General features: G+C 37.1%; 1 protein-coding gene across 2 annotated transcripts in view; it reads left to right on the top strand.

Annotated features, from left to right (window-relative positions):
• LOC133652918 (serine/threonine-protein kinase 35-like) overlaps positions 1–21154 on the top strand; it is a 73698-nt gene that overhangs the window by 38338 nt on the left and 14206 nt on the right. The window contains exon 3 of one of the 2 annotated variants that reach the window (XR_009826631.1): positions 801–987. The gene's annotated coding sequence lies outside the window, so the exon portion shown is untranslated. Of the gene's footprint in view, positions 1–800; positions 2505–21154 lie in introns of those variants that run through there. The other variant, XM_062051866.1, reaches the window with a different exon arrangement.

The following is a 21154-nucleotide window of genomic DNA, read 5'->3' as shown; positions in this document are numbered from 1 at the left end:
TAAGTACTCCTTCTAATGCTAGTCATTTAAGTGTTCCTTCTAATGCTAGTCATTTAAGTGTTCCTTCTAATGCTAGTCATTTAAGTGTTCCTTCTAATGCTAGTCATTTAAGTGTTCCTTCTAATGCTAGTCATTTAAGTGTTCCTTCTAATGCTAGTCATTTAAGTGTTCCTTCTAATGCTAGTCATTTAAGTGTTCCTTCTAATGCTAGTCATTTAAGTGTTCCTTCTAATGCTAGTCATTTAAGTGTTCCTTCTAATGCTAGTCATTTAAGTGTTCCTTCTAATGCTAGTCATTTAAGTGTTCCTTCTAATGCTAGTCATTTAAGTGTTCCTTCTAGTGCTAGTCATTTAAGTGTTCCTTCTAATGCTAGTCATTTAAGTGTTCCTTCTAATGCTAGTCATTTAAGTGTTCCTTCTAATGCTAGTCATTTAAGTGTTCCTTCTAATGCTAGTCATTTAAGTGTTCCTTCTAATGCTAGTCATTTAAGTGTTCCTTCTAATGCTAGTCATTTAAGTGTTCCTTCTAATGCTAGTCATTTAAGTGTTCCTTCTAATGCTAGTCATTTAAGTGTTCCTTCTAATGCTAGTCATTTAAGTGTTCCTTCTAATGCTAGTCATTTAAGTGTTCCTTCTAATGCTAGTCATTTAAGTGTTCCTTCTAATGCTAGTCATTTAAGTGTTCCTTCTAATGCTAGTCATTTAAGTGTTCCTTCTAGTGCTAGTCATTTAAGTGTTCCTTCTAGTGCTAGTCATTTAAGTGTTCCTTCCTAAAGCCTACCTTCCATCCTGTGTCTGCAGATTTGTTTACCGAGTGGATGTGGACTGTGGACTGTGGACAGAGAACGGGACTTTTGACATAGTGAAACTGTGAAGAACTGGACACCTTCATGTGGTACAGGTGGACACTGGAATGGAACCAAAGGATTCTCCAGCATCAACAACACCCGATATCAGAAGACAATAATGAAGTGATGGACCAGTAGAGGTCAGTGGGTTGGGGATGCTCTAGTTTTTCCTCTTCTTCCGACCTTCTTGAAGAGCCAGCAGTAGCACACTACTTATGTATGCAGCCATCTTTACTGTTTGCTCAACAACTATGTGCCTTCAAACCGGGTGTTGCTAACTCGCTAACCCACACTTCTCTTCCCCTTGGCTTGCAATCAGTGTCTAGCACTAAAAACCCTTGGCTTGCAATCAGTGTCTAGCACTAAAAACTTTCCATGTTTGTGGGCAGGTAGAACAAGTCTGTCTGTGGTTTCCTTGCAGTATTATTGATTATTGATTGTTATTGTTTTGATATATCTTTGAAGTGCAGTTGTTTGAGGCGTCATTAGAAGAGTGGAATATCACTGAATGAGGATTGGATGTAAAACCTGGTACACACACAAACCCCAACTGTAGGTTGACCACCGTAAAAGTTAAGCGTGTTGAGTATTTTCCAAAACCCCCATGTGTGGCCCACATAAAATGGCCGACTGGTAAGCGAGCTGACGGAAGACGGAAGCAAAAAGTGAGCATGAGAAGAAGTATTCATGTCCTGGATCACACACACTCGCAACTTAGCATTTCACAGCTAGCTTAGCTGGGTTCCGTCAGGTCAGGTCTCTGGTACTAGGTCAGGTCTCTGGTACTAGGTGAGGTCTCTGGTACTAGGGGAGGTCTCTGGTACTAGGTGAGGTCTCTGGTACTAGGTTAGGTCTCTGGTAGTTGGTGGTGTGTGTTACCCATCACACACTAAAGTCATGTTATAAATGCGTGTGTTTAAAAGTAGTGACAGTACTCAGAACAAGTTGAAGATTGTGGGATTTAAAGAGGAAGCTAACCTTTGGTTTGAGTTGTCTGCACACCTTGCTGATCTCTAACAAGGAGCTGAGAAAAAGATGATAAGTTAGTATTCCCCTTTCAGACTCTAACAATATCCTAAAAGTGTAATTGATCAACTCAAGGTGCTACTGCTTATTTCCTAGAAAAGTAGCTAGCGTGCTAACTGGCTTCAATGTTAGCATGAATACAAGACACACTCCAATAACAATAATATAGCTTAGAAGTTGTATCAATAACAATAATATAGCTTAGAAGTTGTATCAATAACAATAATATAGCTTAGAAGTTGTATCAATAACAATAATATAGCTTAGAAGTTGTATCAATAACAATAATATAGCTTAGAAGTTGTATCAATAACAATAATATAGCTTCAGAAGTTGTATCAATAACAATAATATAGCTTAGAAGTTGTATCAATAACAATAATATAGCTTAGAAGTTGTATCAATAACAATAATATAGCTTCAGAAGTTGTATCAATCTTAAGGCACCTAACAATTCCATCCCATTCTGATCACTGGGTAAACATTCCATTCACAATCCATTCTCAAGTCAACACCATTCTCAATTTAAACTCATTCTTGATATTTGATATCATTATTATTATGAAACTTTTTCAAAACAGGTTATAGGTTAGAAAAGTTATTTCGTTGGCCTAAAACGCACACACACACACACACACACATATATATATATACATATATATATATGTGTGTGTGTGTGTGTGTGTGTGTGTGTGTGTGTGTGTGTGTATGTATATATATATATACACACACACACACATATATATACACAGTATATACTGTATATATACTGTATATATATTTATATATATATATATATATATATATATATATATATATATAAAAACATACATATATATATATATATATATATATATATATATATATATATATATATAAATGTAAATGTGTTGTACTTGTATAGCACTTTTCTACCTTTTTTTAAGGAACTCAAAGCGCTTTGACACTATTTCCACATTCACCCATTCACACACACACACACACACACACACACACACACACACACACACACACACACACACACACACACACACATATATATATATATATATATATATATATATATATATACATATATATGTGTGTATATGTGTACATATATATATATATGTGTATGTGTATATGTGTATATATATATTAGGGCTGCAACAACTAATCGATTAAAATCGATTACCAAAATAGTTGCCAATTAATTTAGTCATGGATTCGTTGGAACTATGCTATGCGCATGTGCGGAGGCTTTTTTTATTTATTTATTTATTTTTTTGGTAATTTTTTTGTTGTTGTTTTTTTTTGTTTTATAAACCTTTATTTATAAAGTGCAACATTTACAAACAGCTGAGAAACAATAATGAAAATAAGTAGAAAACAGCGCCAGGGCGGCGGTGAGGCTACGTGTCATGAGGTGGAGGTAAGCTAGCCAATGATGGTCATGTGCAGCTCACGTCACCACGCCGTCTACTTTGCTGGAAACATTGGATATGTTGGCGCAGGAAAACACTAGCGATAGTTTAGCGGAGAAACCTCTTGAGGTTATTGCTTCAATGGAGAAAAGTGTACGACCTAAGTGGTCCAAAGTGTGGCAACACTTCACTTTAAAGACTTCAAAGAAGAGTGTTTCCTGCAAAATGTCACAGAAGTACAACATTGCTTCAGGAGCACCTGGAGAAGAAACATGTTGCAGCCATGGATGAAGGGAGGAACTCACACTACGTAACTCTTGAAGTCCATAGTGGCAACAAGCATTCATGACTTCAGCTTTTTTGTGAGTAATGTTAAAGTTCTGCCTTTGTTGCAACGCGGGGCTGATAATGTGTCTCCGGCACATTTGACTCCATTTTGAGAGAGAAAACGCACGCTTACCAATTTGGAAATAAACGTAACGGACAGAAATATCTCATGTTGGTTTCATAATGGATCAATGTAGCCGGGCCGATAAAGCTATATAAATATATTTAGATTTGAGTGACGCTTTAGTATAACTAAACGTTATGAAGGTGCTGGAATATTTCATGCTATTATTCAGAGGCAGCCTAAAATGAATCCTTTATTATTCACAACAGAAACGTGTACAATATCTGATTCAGTTCTGATGACTTACATTTCTGTGTTATTGTTGGTGTATGCTGCACCCCCAATGTCCACCACATGGTGCCACTATGCTGGGTTTTTTCAATAAAATACTGGAAAGGATAGAAATGTAATTTATCTCTTCTATCCGATTATTAATCGATTAATCGAAGCAATAATCGACAGATTAATCGATTATCAAATGAATCGTTAGTTACAGCCCTAATATATATATATATATATATATATATATATATATATATATATATATATATATATATATATATATATATATATATATATATATATATATATATATATATATATATATATATATATATGTGTGTGTGTGTAAATTAAAAAAAATGTTTTATTGAATTTTTAAAATGATAACTGGATTTAGACTTGACATAAATAAAAATGGTATTTAGGATGTGAATCCCTAATATTGACTTCTTCTGCTAAGTACACTCTTGTCTACTTCAAAAAAGGAATACATCATCATATTTGGAGCACATCCACCAATAATAAGTACTATTGATCCATGCCATGAGGTGTGTTCCAATAGTATTGATCCATGCCATGAGGTGTGTTCCAATAGTATTGATCCATGCCATGAGGTGTGTTCCAATAGTATTGATCCATGCCATGAGGTGTGTTCCAATAGTATTGATCCATGCCATGAGGTGTGTTCCAATAGTATTGATCCATGCCATGAGGTGTGTTCCAATAGTATTGATCCATGCCATGAGGTGTGTTCCAATAATGTGCCTTTGACAGGACAAAGTACTATTGATGAGGTGTGTTCCAATGGATCTCTGCTCCACTGGTGAGAAGACACAATCCTTGTTACAGAACAGCAAGTTGTTTTGTTCTATTTATGAGAATGTTAGTTAGGGAAGCATTTTGGAAGCTAAGCTATATTGAGCCATGTGGATGTGAAGAATCTCAGATCAGAGCTTTTATTTTGAAGAGTCAAATACGCTAAGTCAGCGTGCTGGAAGACTAAAAGATGGCTGACAACACAAGTCTAAAGGTTTGGTCAGTCAAAGGTGTGGTCAGTCTCTGACAAAGTATGACTCTGTAATATGTGACAACACACGTCTAAAGGTGTGGTCAGTCAAAGGTGTGGTCAGTCTCTGACAAAGTATGACTCTGTAATATGTGGTGGCACTACCTCACTAACCTGCTCAGGATCGTACATGTTCCTAGTCACCTCTAACATGCTATGTTCCTAGTCACCTCTAACATGCTATGCTCCTAGTCACCTCTAACATGCTATGCTCCTAGTCACCTCTAACATGCTACACACTTGTCACAGTGGAAGACTTCCAAGGTCATTGTCACGCTTTAGCTTGCAAGTGTCAGCAACCTTACTTGCTAGATGGAAGTTGAGCTGGTCCTGTACACAACATGGTTAGCATTAGCTTGTACACAACATGGTTAGCATTAGCTTGTACACAACATGGTTAGCATTAGCTTGTACACAACATGGTTAGCATTAGCTTGTACACAAGATTAGCTCCAGTCGTGATCTTCAAGTGGTTGAGGTCCAAATGAAGATGATATTTACGAGTGGCTGGTGAGAGGCTACGTTCACACTGCAGGCGACCATTCACATTGTTTTCTTTCTGTGGAGTTCTTCATATGTCTGGCAACCTTTGGCCTCCTAATCATCCATTCCAACTCCTGGGGTGACCACTCCTTTTGCTATCACCATTATCATCAAACTTTTTTAAAACAGGTTGCAGCTTCAAAAAAGTTCCTTCTGATTGCATGGAGATGGCCTAAAAACCTCTTTTTAAAAACAGAATTAAATTATATATATATATATATATATATACTGTATATATATATATACAGTATATATATATATATTTATTTAAAAAAAAAAAAAAAAAATTTTAGAAAATGATTAATGGATTTGGAATTGGGATAAAAAAGGATGAGGATGCAGGTGTCAATCAGTGTTTTTGTGTACTACTAGTACTGGTACACATTGTCTACTAGTACTGGTACACATTGTCTACTAGGAATGTGTACTACTAGTACTGGTACACATTGTCTACTAGTACTGGTACACATTGTCTACTAGGAATGTGTACTACTAGTACTGGTACACATTGTCTACTAGGAATGTGTACTACTAATACTGGTACACATTGTCTACTAGGAATGTGTACTACTAGTACTGGTACACATTGTCTACTAGTACTGGTACACATTGTCTACTAGGAATGTGTACTACTAGTACTGGTACACATTGTCTACTAGTACTGGTACACATTGTCTACTAGGAATGTGTACTACTAGTACTGGTACACATTGTCTACTAGGAATGTGTACTACTAGTACTGGTACACATTGTCTACTAGGAATGTGTACTACTAGTACTGGTACACATTGTCTACTAGGAATGTGTACTACTAGTACTGGTACACATTGTCTACTAGTACTGGTACACATTGTCTACTAGGAATGTGTACTACTAGTACTGGTACACATTGTCTACTAGGAATGTGTACTACTAGTACTGGTACACATTGTCTACTAGTACTGGTACACATTGTCTACTAGGAATGTGTACTACTAGTACTGGTACACATTGTCTACTAGGAATGTGTACTACTAGTACTGGTACACATTGTCTACTAGGAATGTGTACTACTAGTACTGGTACACATTGTCTACTAGGAATGTGTACTACTAGTACTGGTACACATTGTCTACTAGGAATGTGTACTACTAGTACTGGTACACATTGTCTACTAGTACTGGTACACATTGTCTACTAGGAATGTGTACTACTAGTACTGGTACACATTGTCTACTAGGAATGTGTACTACTAGTACTGGTACACATTGTCTACTAGTACTGGTACACATTGTCTACTAGGAATGTGTACTACTAGTACTGGTACACATTGTCTACTAGGAATGTGTACTACTAGTACTGGTACACATTGTCTACTAGGAATGTGTACTACTAGTACTGGTACACATTGTCTACTAGGAATGTGAATCTTGCACAACTTACAACTGGACTCGGAAAGGATTCTCCATTGAAATGGATCCTAGGAATATATCATGTGGCATAAAAAGTACAATAAAACCTTTTTGAAAAAGGTTACAAAAGCTCCTCTTGGCTGCTGACAGGATGTACTGTAGTATTATTACTGTATTATTACTGTATTATTATATGTGCAGCCATTGAGTGCGGAGATGGCCTAAAAACATCTTCAAAATGTTTTCCTTACAACTTAAACATGCAGCCATTAAGTGCACAGATGGCCTAAAAAGGTATTTTTTGAGTAGATTTTTGTCAAAGAGGAATCTATTTGCAATGGGAATAAGAATGAGGATTGCGAGGTGAATAAATGCTAAAAAGGGACTTGACCTGGGGTGTGAACGTAGACTAAGTTGTGTTACACCACCGTTCAGACTAAGTTGTGTTACACCACCATTCAGACTAAGTTGTGTTACACCACCATTCAGACTAAGTTGTGTTACACCACCATTCAGACTAAGTTGTGTTACACCACCGTTCAGACTAAGTTGTGTTACACCACCATTCAGACTAAGTTGTGTTACACCACCATTCAGACTAAGTTGTGTTACACCACCATTCAGACTAAGTTGTGTTACACCACCGTTCAGACTAAGTTGTGTTACACCACCATTCAGACTAAGTTGTGTTACACCACCATTCAGACTAAGTTGTGTTACACCACCATTCAGACTAAGTTGTGTTACACCACCATTCAGACTAAGTTGTGTTACACCACCATTCAGACTAAGTTGTGTTACACCACCATTCAGATAAAAAAAGCTATATTGACTCTCATGTCATGTCAAATGTCACATGTTGGATGTCTGCATTGTACAGCAAGTGTCACATGTTGGATGTCTGCATTGTACAGCAAGTGTCACATGTTGGATGTCTGCATTGTACAGCAAGTGTCACATGTTGGATGTCTGCATTGTACAGCAAGTGTCACATGTTGGATGTCTGCATTGTACAGCAATACTTCACATACTTTGTGGGACATTTTTGCTCTTTTCTTTGACACTGGCACCACTTGAAGAAAAACACTTGCAAGTGTGGACTATGCAAAATGTTGGAGTGTGAGTCCCCCACATGTTGATGATATCATGTAGATGAGTGTGAGTCCCCCACATGTTGATGATATCATGTAGATGAGTGTGAGTCCCCCACATGTTGATGATATCATGTAGATGAGTGTGAGTCCCCCACATGTTGATGATATCATGTAGATGAGTGTGAGTCCCCCACATGTTGATGATATCATGTAGATGAGTGTGAGTCCCCCACATGTTGATGATATCATGTAGATGAGTGTGAGTCCCCCACATGTTGATGATATCATGTAGATGAGTGTGAGTCCCCCACATGTTGATGATATCATGTAGATGAGTGTGAGTCCCCCACATGTTGATGATATCATGTAGATGAGTGTGAGTCCCCCACATGTTGATGATATCATGTAGATGAGTGTGAGTCCCCCACATGTTGATGATATCATGTAGATGAGTGTGAGTCCCCCACATGTTGATGATATCATGTAGATGAGTGTGAGTCCCCCACATGTTGATGATATCATGTAGATGAGTGTGAGTCCCCCACATGTTGATGATATCATGTAGATGAGTGTGAGTCCCCCACATGTTGATGATATCATGTAGATGAGTGTGAGTCCCCCACATGTTGATGATATCATGTAGATGAGTGTGAGTCCCCCACATGTTGATGATATCATGTAGATGAGTGTGAGTCCCCCACATGTTGATGATATCATGTAGATGAGTGTGAGTCCCCCACATGTTGATGATATCATGTAGATGAGTGTGAGTCCCCCACATGTTGATGATATCATGTAGATGAGTGTGAGTCCCCCACATGTTGATGATATCATGTAGATGAGTGTGAGTCCCCCACATGTTGATGATATCATGTAGATGAGTGTGAGTCCCCCACATGTTGATGATATCATGTAGATGAGTGTGAGTCCCCCACATGTTGATGATATCATGTAGATGAGTGTGAGTCCCCCACATGTTGATGATATCATGTAGATGAGTGTGAGTCCCCCACATGTTGATGATATCATGTAGATGAGTGTGAGTCCCCCACATGTTGGTGATATAATGTACATAAACACATGTACACTATGTTTATTATATCATGTACATAAGCACCTCTTTTTCTTACACAACTTGAAAGGAGACATTTGGACCTTCTTTCTTGCTCCTGAAAATGTATTTGACGAGTTTTCTTGAAATAAAAAATGTTCCAAGTGGAGTGTGTGGATTATTATCATTTCTGTTCTTAAAAAGTTATTACTGGACAGCAGCACATATGGAAAGAAAATAGGAAAAATAGAGCAAAAAGGCACAATATTAAAAAATAAAAAAGATTGAATGTTGATTCCAATAACAAAGCTCTGTATTTCAATATGCAAAGAGAAAACTATATATATATATATATATATATATATATATATATATATATATATATATATATATATATATATATATATATATATATATATATATATATATATATATATACTTTAATAATCCCCTTGGGGGAATAAAGGTATCACATTTGATATATGTCTATTAGGGGTGTGGGGAAAAATCGATTCGAATTCGAATCGCGATTCTCACGTTGTGTGATTCAGCATCAATTCTCATTTTTAAAAATTTGATTTTTTAATTTTTTTAAATGAATCAATCCAACAAAACAATACACAGCAATAACATAACAATGCAATCCAATTCCAAAAGCAAAGCCGAGCCAGCAACACTCAGAAGTGCAATAAACACAACAATTGAGAGGAGACACAAACACCACACACAACAATTGAGAGGAGACACAAACACCACACACAACAATTGAGAGGAGACACAAACACCACACACAACAATTGAGAGGAGACACAAACACCACACACAACAATTGAGAGGAGACACAAACACCACACACAACAATTGAGGAGACACAAACACCACACACAACAATTGAGAGGAGACACACAAACACCACACACAACAATTGAGATGAGACACAAACACCACACACAACAATTGAGAGGAGACACAAACACCACACACAACAATTGAGAGGAGACACAAACACCACACACAACAATTGAGGAGACACAAACACCACACACAACAATTGAGGAGACACAAACACCACACACAACAATTGAGGAGACACAAACACCACACACAACAATTGAGGAGACACAAACACCACACACAACAATTGAGAGGAGACACAAACACCACACACAACAATTGAGGAGACACAAACACCACACACAACAATTGAGAGGAGACACAAACACCACACACAACAATTGAGAGGAGACACAAACACCACACACAACAATTGAGAGGAGACACAAACACCACACACAACAATTGAGAGGAGACACAAACACCACACACAACAATTGAGAGGAGACACAAACACCACACACAACAATTGAGAGGAGACACAAACACCACACACAACAATTGAGAGGAGACACAAACACCACACACAACAATTGAGGAGACACAAACACCACACACAACAATTGAGGAGACACAAACACCACACACAACAATTGAGAGGAGACACAAACACCACACAATAGACATTTATAAAAAAGAACAATAGTGTGACAGTGGCTTACACTTGCATCACATCTCATAAGCTTGACAACACACTGTGTCCAATATTTTCACAAAGATCAAATAAGTCATATTTTTTCTTCATTTAATAGTTGAAACAAATGTACATTATTGCAATCAGTTGATAAAACATTGTCCTTTTCAATTATAAAAGCTTGTTACTCTGCTTGCATGTCAGCAGACTGGGGTAGATCCTGATCAAATCTATGTATTCTATCAATAGACAATACTTTTCAATCGGGGAAATATCCTTTTTGAATCGAGAATCACGTTGAATTGAAAAACAAAAACGATTTTGAATCAAATCGTGACCCCAAGAATCGATATTGAATCGAATCGTGGGACACCAAAAAATTCACAGCCCTGATATATATATATATATATATATATATATATATATATATATATACATACACATACTGTACATACATACATACATACACTCACACACATATATACATGCATACATATACACACCCCCCCATACAGACATATATATATATATATATATATATATATATATATATATATATATATATATATATATATATATATATATATAGTGAGTAAATATATGACAGGGGATGCAAAACAATAACAATTTTTTTTTTAAAGTGCAACACATTTTCCTAACATGGTCACTACTGCCTAGTTTCTCTTGTTATGTTCTTATTGTTGCTTTTTATGTTTATTCTTATTGTTATATTTTCTATTTTATTTCCATTTATACCCCCATTATTGACTTTTTACTTTTTAAATTGGTTCTCAATTCTGTACACTGCTGCTGGAAGTTTAATTTTCCTGAGGGAACTTGAAGGATGAAATAAAGTACTATCTATCTATCTATCTATCTATCTATCTATCTATCTATCTATCTATCTATCTATCTATCTATCTATCTATCTATCTATCTATCTATCTATCTATCTATCTATCTATCTATCTATCTATCTATCTATCTATCTATCTATCTATCTATCTATCTATCTATCTATCTACATAAATATATCTACAAACCCCGTTTCCATATGAGTTGGGAAATGGTGTTAGATGTAAATATAAACAGAATACAATGATTTGCAAATCCTTTTCAAGCCATATTCAGTTGAATATGCTACAAAGACAACATATTTCATGTTCAAATTCATAAACTTGATTTTTTTGTTGCAAATAATCATTAAGTTATAATTTCATGTCTGCAACACGTGCCAAAGTAGTTGGGAAAGGGCATGTTCACCACTGTGTTACATGGCCTTTCCTTTTAACAACACTCAGTAAAGGTTTGGGAAGTGAGGAGACACATTTTTGAAGTGGAATTCTTTCCCATTCTTGCTTGATGTACAGCTTAAGTTGTTCAACAGTCCGGGGGTCTCCCTTCTGCTATTGCAGGGGCCACACATTTTCAATGTCTGGACTACAGGCAGGCCAGTCTAGTACCCGCACTCTTTTACTATGAAGCCACATTGATGTAACACCTGGCTTGGCATTGTCTTGCTGAAATAAGCAGGGGCGTCCATGGTAACAACATATGTTGCTCCAAAAGCTGTATGTACCTTTCAGCATTAATGGTGCCTTCACAGATGTGTAAGTTACCCATGTCTTGACCACTAATACACCCCCATACCATCACACATGCTGCCTTTTACACTTTCACCCTAGAACATGTCTTGACCACTAATACACCCCCATACCATCACACATGCTGCCTTTTACACTTTCACCCTAGAACATGTCTTGACCACTAATACACCCCCATACCATCACACATGCTGCCTTCTACACTTTCACCCTAGAACATGTCTTGACCACTAATACACCCCCATACCATCACACATGCTGCCTCTAACACTTTCACCCTAGAACATGTCTTGACCACTAATACACCCCCATACCATCACACATGCTGCCTTTTACACTTTCACCCTAGAACATGTCTTGACCACTAATACACCCCCATACCATCACACATGCTGCCTTCTACACTTTCACCCTAGAACATGTCTTGACCACTAATACACCCCCATACCATCACACATGCTGCCTTCTACACTTTCACCCTAGAACATGTCTTGACCACTAATACACCCCCATACCATCACACATGCTGCCTTCTACACTTTCACCCTAGAACATGTCTTGACCACTAATACACCCCCATACCATCACACATGCTGCCTTCTACACTTTCACCCTAGAACATGTCTTGACCACTAATACACCCCCATACCATCACACATGCTGCCTTTTACACTTTCACCCTAGAACATGTCTTGACCACTAATACACCCCCATACCATCACACATGCTGCCTTTTACACTTTCACCCTAGAACATGTCTTGACCACTAATACACCCCCATACCATCACACATGCTGCCTTTTACACTTTCACCCTAGAACATGTCTTGACCACTAATACACCCCCATACCATCACACATGCTGCCTACTACACTTTCACCCTAGAACATGTCTTGACCACTAATACACCCCCATACCATCACACATGCTGCCTTTTACACTTTCACCCTAGAACATGTCTTGACCACTAATACACCCCCATACCATCACACATGCTGCCTTCTACACTTTCACCCTAGAACATGTCTTGACCACTAATACACCCCCATACCATCACACATGCTGCCTTTTACACTTTCACCCTAGAACATGTCTTGACCACTAATACACCCCCATACCATCACACATGCTGCCTTTTACACTTTCACCCTAGAACATGTCTTGACCACTAATACACCCCCATACCATCACACATGCTGCCTTCTACACTTTCACCCTAGAACATGTCTTGACCACTAATACACCCCCATACCATCACACATGCTGCCTCTAACACTTTCACCCTAGAACATGTCTTGACCACTAATACACCCCCATACCATCACACATGCTGCCTTTTACACTTTCACCCTAGAACATGTCTTGACCACTAATACACCCCCATACCATCACACATGCTGCCTTCTACACTTTCACCCTAGAACATGTCTTGACCACTAATACACCCCCATACCATCACACATGCTGCCTTCTACACTTTCACCCTAGAACATGTCTTGACCACTAATACACCCCCATACCATCACACATGCTGCCTTCTACACTTTCACCCTAGAACATGTCTTGACCACTAATACACCCCCATACCATCACACATGCTGCCTACTACACTTTCACCCTAGAACATGTCTTGACCACTAATACACCCCCATACCATCACACATGCTGCCTTTTACACTTTCACCCTAGAACATGTCTTGACCACTAATACACCCCCATACCATCACACATGCTGCCTTCTACACTTTCACCCTAGAACATGTCTTGACCACTAATACACCCCCATACCATCACACATGCTGCCTTCTACACTTTCACCCTAGAACATGTCTTGACCACTAATACACCCCCATACCATCACACATGCTGCCTTCTACACTTTCACCCTAGAACATGTCTTGACCACTAATACACCCCCATACCATCACACATGCTGCCTACTACACTTTCACCCTAGAACATGTCTTGACCACTAATACACCCCCATACCATCACACATGCTGCCTTTTACACTTTCACCCTAGAACATGTCTTGACCACTAATACACCCCCATACCATCACACATGCTGCCTTCTACACTTTCACCCTAGAACATGTCTTGACCACTAATACACCCCCATACCATCACACATGCTGCCTTTTACACTTTCACCCTAGAACATGTCTTGACCACTAATACACCCCCATACCATCACACATGCTGCCTTTTACACTTTCACCCTAGAACATGTCTTGACCACTAATACACCCCCATACCATCACACATGCTGCCTTCTACACTTTCACCCTAGAACATGTCTTGACCACTAATACACCCCCATACCATCACACATGCTACCTCTAACACTTTCACCCTAGAACATGTCTTGACCACTAATACACCCCCATACCATCACACATGCTGCCTTTTACACTTTCACCCTAGAACATGTCTTGACCACTAATACACCCCCATACCATCACACATGCTGCCTTCTACACTTTCACCCTAGAACATGTCTTGACCACTAATACACCCCCATACCATCACACATGCTGCCTTCTACACTTTCACCCTAGAACATGTCTTGACCACTAATACACCCCCATACCATCACACATGCTGCCTTCTACACTTTCACCCTAGAACATGTCTTGACCACTAATACACCCCCATACCATCACACATGCTGCCTACTACACTTTCACCCTAGAACATGTCTTGACCACTAATACACCCCCATACCATCACACATGCTGCCTTTTACACTTTCACCCTAGAACATGTCTTGACCACTAATACACCCCCATACCATCACACATGCTGCCTTCTACACTTTCACCCTAGAACATGTCTTGACCACTAATACACCCCCATACCATCACACATGCTGCCTTCTACACTTTCACCCTAGAACATGTCTTGACCACTAATACACCCCCATACCATCACACATGCTGCCTTCTACACTTTCACCCTAGAACATGTCTTGACCACTAATACACCCCCATACCATCACACATGCTGCCTACTACACTTTCACCCTAGAACATGTCTTGACCACTAATACACCCCCATACCATCACACATGCTGCCTTTTACACTTTCACCCTAGAACATGTCTTGACCACTAATACACCCCCATACCATCACACATGCTGCCTTCTACACTTTCACCCTAGAACATGTCTTGACCACTAATACACCCCCATACCATCACACATGCTGCCTTTTACACTTTCACCCTAGAACATGTCTTGACCACTAATACACCCCCATACCATCACACATGCTGCCTTTTACACTTTCACCCTAGAACATGTCTTGACCACTAATACACCCCCATACCATCACACATGCTGCCTTCTACACTTTCACCCTAGAACATGTCTTGACCACTAATACACCCCCATACCATCACACATGCTACCTCTAACACTTTCACCCTAGAACATGTCTTGACCACTAATACACCCCCATACCATCACACATGCTGCCTTTTACACTTTCACCCTAGAACATGTCTTGACCACTAATACACCCCCATACCATCACACATGCTGCCTTCTACACTTTCACCCTAGAACATGTCTTGACCACTAATACACCCCCATACCATCACACATGCTGCCTTCTACACTTTCACCCTAGAACATGTCTTGACCACTAATACACCCCCATACCATCACACATGCTGCCTTCTACACTTTCACCCTAGAACATGTCTTGACCACTAATACACACCCATACCATCACACATGCTGCCTCTTACACTTTCACCCTAGAACATGTCTTGACCACTAATACACCCCCATACCATCACACATGCTGCCTTTTACACTTTCACCCTAGAACATGTCTTGACCACTAATACACCCCCATACCATCACACATGCTGCCTTCTACACTTTCACCCTAGAACATGTCTTGACCACTAATACACCCCCATACCATCACACATGCTGCCTTCTACACTTTCACCCTAGAACATGTCTTGACCACTAATACACCCCCATACCATCACACATGCTGCCTTTTACACTTTGCGTGGATAACAGTCTGGATGGTTCGCTTCCTCTTTGGTCCGGATGACACGATGTCGAATATTTCCAAAAACAATTTGAAATGTGGACTCGTCAGACCACAGAACACTTTTCCACTTTGTATCAGTCCATCTTAGATGATCTCAGGCCCAGAGAAGCCGGCGGCGTTTCTGGGTGTTGTTGATAAATGGCTTTGCATAGTAGAGCTTTAACTTGCACTTACAGATGTAGCAGCCAACTGTATTTAGTGACAGTGGTTTTCTGAAGTGTTCCTGAGCCCATGTGGTGATATCCTTTAGAGATTGATGTCGGTTTTTGATACAGTGCCGTCTGAGGGATGGAAGGTCACGCTCATTCAATGTTCAACCCTAACCTTTTGATGATATTACGGAGCGTAGATGGTGAAATCCCTAAATTCCTTGCAATAGCTGCTTGAGAAAGGTTGTTCTTAAACTGTTCAACAATTTGCTCAGGCATTTGTTGACAAAGTGGTGACCCTCGCCCCATCCTTGTTTGTGAATGACTGAGCATTTCATGGAATCTACTTTTATACCCAATCATGGCACCCACCTGTTCCCAATTAGCCTGCACACCTGTGGGATGTTCCAAATAAGTCTTTGATGAGCATTCCTCAACTTTATCAGTATTTATTGCCACCTTTCCCAACTTCTTTGTCACGTGTTGCTGACATCAAATTATAAAGTTCATGATTATTTGCAAAAAAATAAAGTTTATGAGTTTGAACATGAAATATGTTGTCTTTGTAGCATATTCAACTGAATATGGCTTGAAAAGGATTTGCAAATCATTGTATTCCGTTTATATTTACATCTAACACCATTTCCCAACTCATATGGAAACGGGGTTTGTAGATGATTTATACATATGTACATTATAAGCATAAATATGAATATATATACTGTATATAGTTGATATATATATGGTATATATATCTATCAATATTGAGAGATGTATATTTAATGCTCTGACATGTGTAATAATATAATAATAATATTGAGAGGTATATATTTAATGCTCTGACATGTGTAATAATATAATAATAATATTGAGAGATATATATTTAATGCTCTGACATGTGTAATAATATAATAATAATATTGAGAGATGTATATTTAATGCTCTGACATGTGTAATAATATAATAATAATATTGAGAGATGTATATTTAATGCTCTGACATGTGTAATAATATAATAATAATATTGAGAGATATATATTTAATGCTCTGACATGTGTAATAATATAATAATAATATTGAGATATGTATATTTAATGCTCTGACATGTGTAATAATATAATAATAATATTGAGAGATATATATTTAATGCTCTGACATGTGTAATAATATAATAATAATATTGAGAGATATATATTTAATGCTCTGACATGTGTAATAATATAATAATATTGAGAGATGTATATTTAATGCTGTGACATGTGTAATAATATAATAATAATATTGAGAGATATATATTTAATGCTCTGACATGTGTAATAATATAATAATAATATTGAGAGATATATATTTAATGCTCTGACATGTGTAATAATATAATAATAATATTGAGATATGTATATTTAATGCTCTGACATGTGTAATAATATAATAATAATATTGAGAGATGTATATTTAATGCTCTGACATGTGTAATAATATAATAATAATATTGAGAGATATATATTTAATGCTCTGACATGTGTAATAATATAATAATAATATTGAGAGATATATATTTAATGCTCTGACATGTGTAATAATATAATAATAATATTGAGAGATGTATATTTAATGCTCTGACATGTGTAATAATATAATAATAATATTGAGAGATGTATATTTAATGCTCTGACATGTGTAATAATATAATAATAATATTGAGAGATATATATTTAATGATCTGACATGTGTAATAATATAATAATAATATTGAGAGATATATATTTAATGCTCTGACATGTGTAATAATATAATAATAATATTGAGAGATATATATTTAATGCTCTGACATGTGTAATAATATAATAATAATATTGAGAGATATATATTTAATGCTCTGACATGTGTAATAATATAATAATAATATTGAGAGATATATATTTAATGCTCTGACATGTGTAATAATATAATAATAATATTGAGAGATATATATTTAATGCTCTGACATGTGTAATAATATAATAATAATATTGAGAGATATATATTTAATGCTCTGACATGTGTAATAATATAATAATAATATTGAGAGATATATATTTAATGCTCTGACATGTGTAATAATATATGACATGTGTAATAATATATGACATGTGTAATAATATATGACATGTGTAATAATATATGACATGTGTAATAATATATGACATGTGTAATAATATATGACATGTGTAATAATATATGACATGTGTAATAATATATGACATGTGTAATAATATGAGGGCAATAAGCTCCGTGTTTAGTGTTTCATTGCAGAAAGTTTCGTCAGACAGAAAGAAAAAGTTGTTCAGTCTACAAGAGCATCAACCTTCAAACCATTACAGTAAGTGGACACTGTCAATGGTCTTTTGAGCAAGGCACATATGTGCTGGTGCACTTCTCATCAACACATGAAGTATCACTGACAACATGACACTAATCTAACCTGCTGTGACGTCGCCATGACAACAACTCTATTGAAGAAAAGACATCCTGGACAATATTATGTTAATATTATTATAATATTCATGACTAATATTATGTTAATATTATTATAATATTCATGACTAATGTTATGTTAATATTATTATAATATTCATGACTAATATGTTAATATTATTATAATATTCATGACTAATGTTATGTTAATATTATTATAATATTCATGACTAATTCATGTGTGCTTTGTTTTAAAGATGTGCTATTTGGATTTACACTGTATGAAAAAAATGTTGAAAATTAATTTTACCGTTGAAGCTCATTATACTATTGGCTAAGTTTTATATTCATAAATGTAAGTTTCTCAATACCCAACCTGTTTTTTGTGCCTTTAAAAAAGAATTAGAAATGGACTTTAAAACACTTTCTATCTCTAACAAGCACAAAGCTGTGAAAACTATGATGCATATATATATATATATATATATATATATATATATATATATATATATATATATATATATATATATATATATATATATATATATATGCAGTCAAGAAAATAAGTATTTGAACACCCTGCTATTTTGCAAGTTCTCCCACTTAGAAATCATGGAGGGGTCTGAAATGTTCATGGTAGATGCATGTCCACTTTATGAGAGATAACCTAAAAAGAAAAATCCAGAAATCACAATCTATGATTTGTAAACAATTTATTTGTGTGATACAGCTGAAAATAAGTATTTGAACACCAACATTAATATTTGGTAAGTAGCCTTTGTTTGCAATTACAGAGGTCAAACGTTTCCTGTAGTTCTTCACCAGGTTTGCACAGACTGCAGGAGGGATTTTGGCCCACTCCTCCACACAGATCTTCTCTAGATCAGTCAGGCTTCTGGGCTGTCGCTGAGTAACAGACTTTCAGCTCCCTCCAAAGATTTTCAATTGGATCTAGGTCTGGAGACTGGCTAGCCCACTCCAGAACCTTGATATGGTTCTTACGAAGCCACTTCTTGGTTTTCCTGGCTGTGTGCTTCGGGTCATTGTCATGTTGGACGATCCAGGCACGATTTATCTTCAATAATCAGACTGAGGGAAGGAGGTTTTTGGCCAAAATCTCACAATACATGGCTGCAGTCATCCTCTCTTAATACAGTACAGTCGTCCTGTCCCATGAGCAGAAAAACACCCCCAAAGCATGATGCTACCACCCTCATGCTTCACAGTAGGGATGGTGTTCTTGGTATGGTACGCATCATTCTTCTTCCTCCAAACACGCATAGTGGAATTATGACCAAAAAGGTCAATTTTGGTCTCATCTGTCCACAAAACTTTCTCCCATGACTCCTCTGGATCATCCAAATGGTCATTGGCAAACTTAACATGTTCTGGTTTAAGCAGGGGAACCTTCCGTGCCATGCATGATTTCAAACCATGACGTTATTACCAACAGTGACCATGGAAACAGTGGTCCCAGCTCTTTTCAGGTCATTGACCAAGTCCTGCCGTGTAGTCCTGGGCTGATTCCTCACCTTTCTTGGCATCATTGAGACCCCACCAGGTGATATCTTGCATGGGGCTCCACTCCCATTGAGATTGACCGTCATGTTTAGCTTCTTCCATTTTCTAATGATTGCTCCAACAGTGGACCTTTTCTCACCAAACTGCTTGGCAATTTCTCCGTAGCCCTTTCCATCCTTGTGGAGTTGTACCATTTTGTCTCTGGTGTCTTTGGACAGCTCTTTGCTCTTAGCCATGCTGAATGTTTGGCTCTTACTGATTGTATGGGGTAGACAGGTGTCTTTATGCAGCTAACGACCTCACACAGGTGCATCTGATTCAGGATAATACAGTGGAGAGGAGGAGGACTTTTAAAGGCGGACTTACAGGTCTTTGAGGGTCAGAATTCTAGCTGATAGACAGGTGTTCAAATACTTATCAGCTGTATCACACAAATAAATTGTTAAAAAATCAGATTGTGATTTCTGGATATTTTTTTTTTAGGTTATCTCTCATAAAGTGGACATGCACCTACCATGAACATTTCAGACCCCTCCATGATTTCTAAATGGGAGAACTTGCAAAATAGCAGGGTGTTCAAATACTTATTTTCTTGACTGTATATATATATATATATATATATACATATATATATATATATATATATATATATATATATACATATATATATATACATATATACATATATATATATACATATATATATATATATATATATATATATATATATA

Source organism: Entelurus aequoreus, linkage group LG07 (genome assembly GCF_033978785.1).
Source record: "Entelurus aequoreus isolate RoL-2023_Sb linkage group LG07, RoL_Eaeq_v1.1, whole genome shotgun sequence".
NCBI lineage: Eukaryota > Metazoa > Chordata > Actinopteri > Syngnathiformes > Syngnathidae > Entelurus > Entelurus aequoreus.
This window is presented reverse-complemented; position numbering and strand designations above follow the sequence as displayed.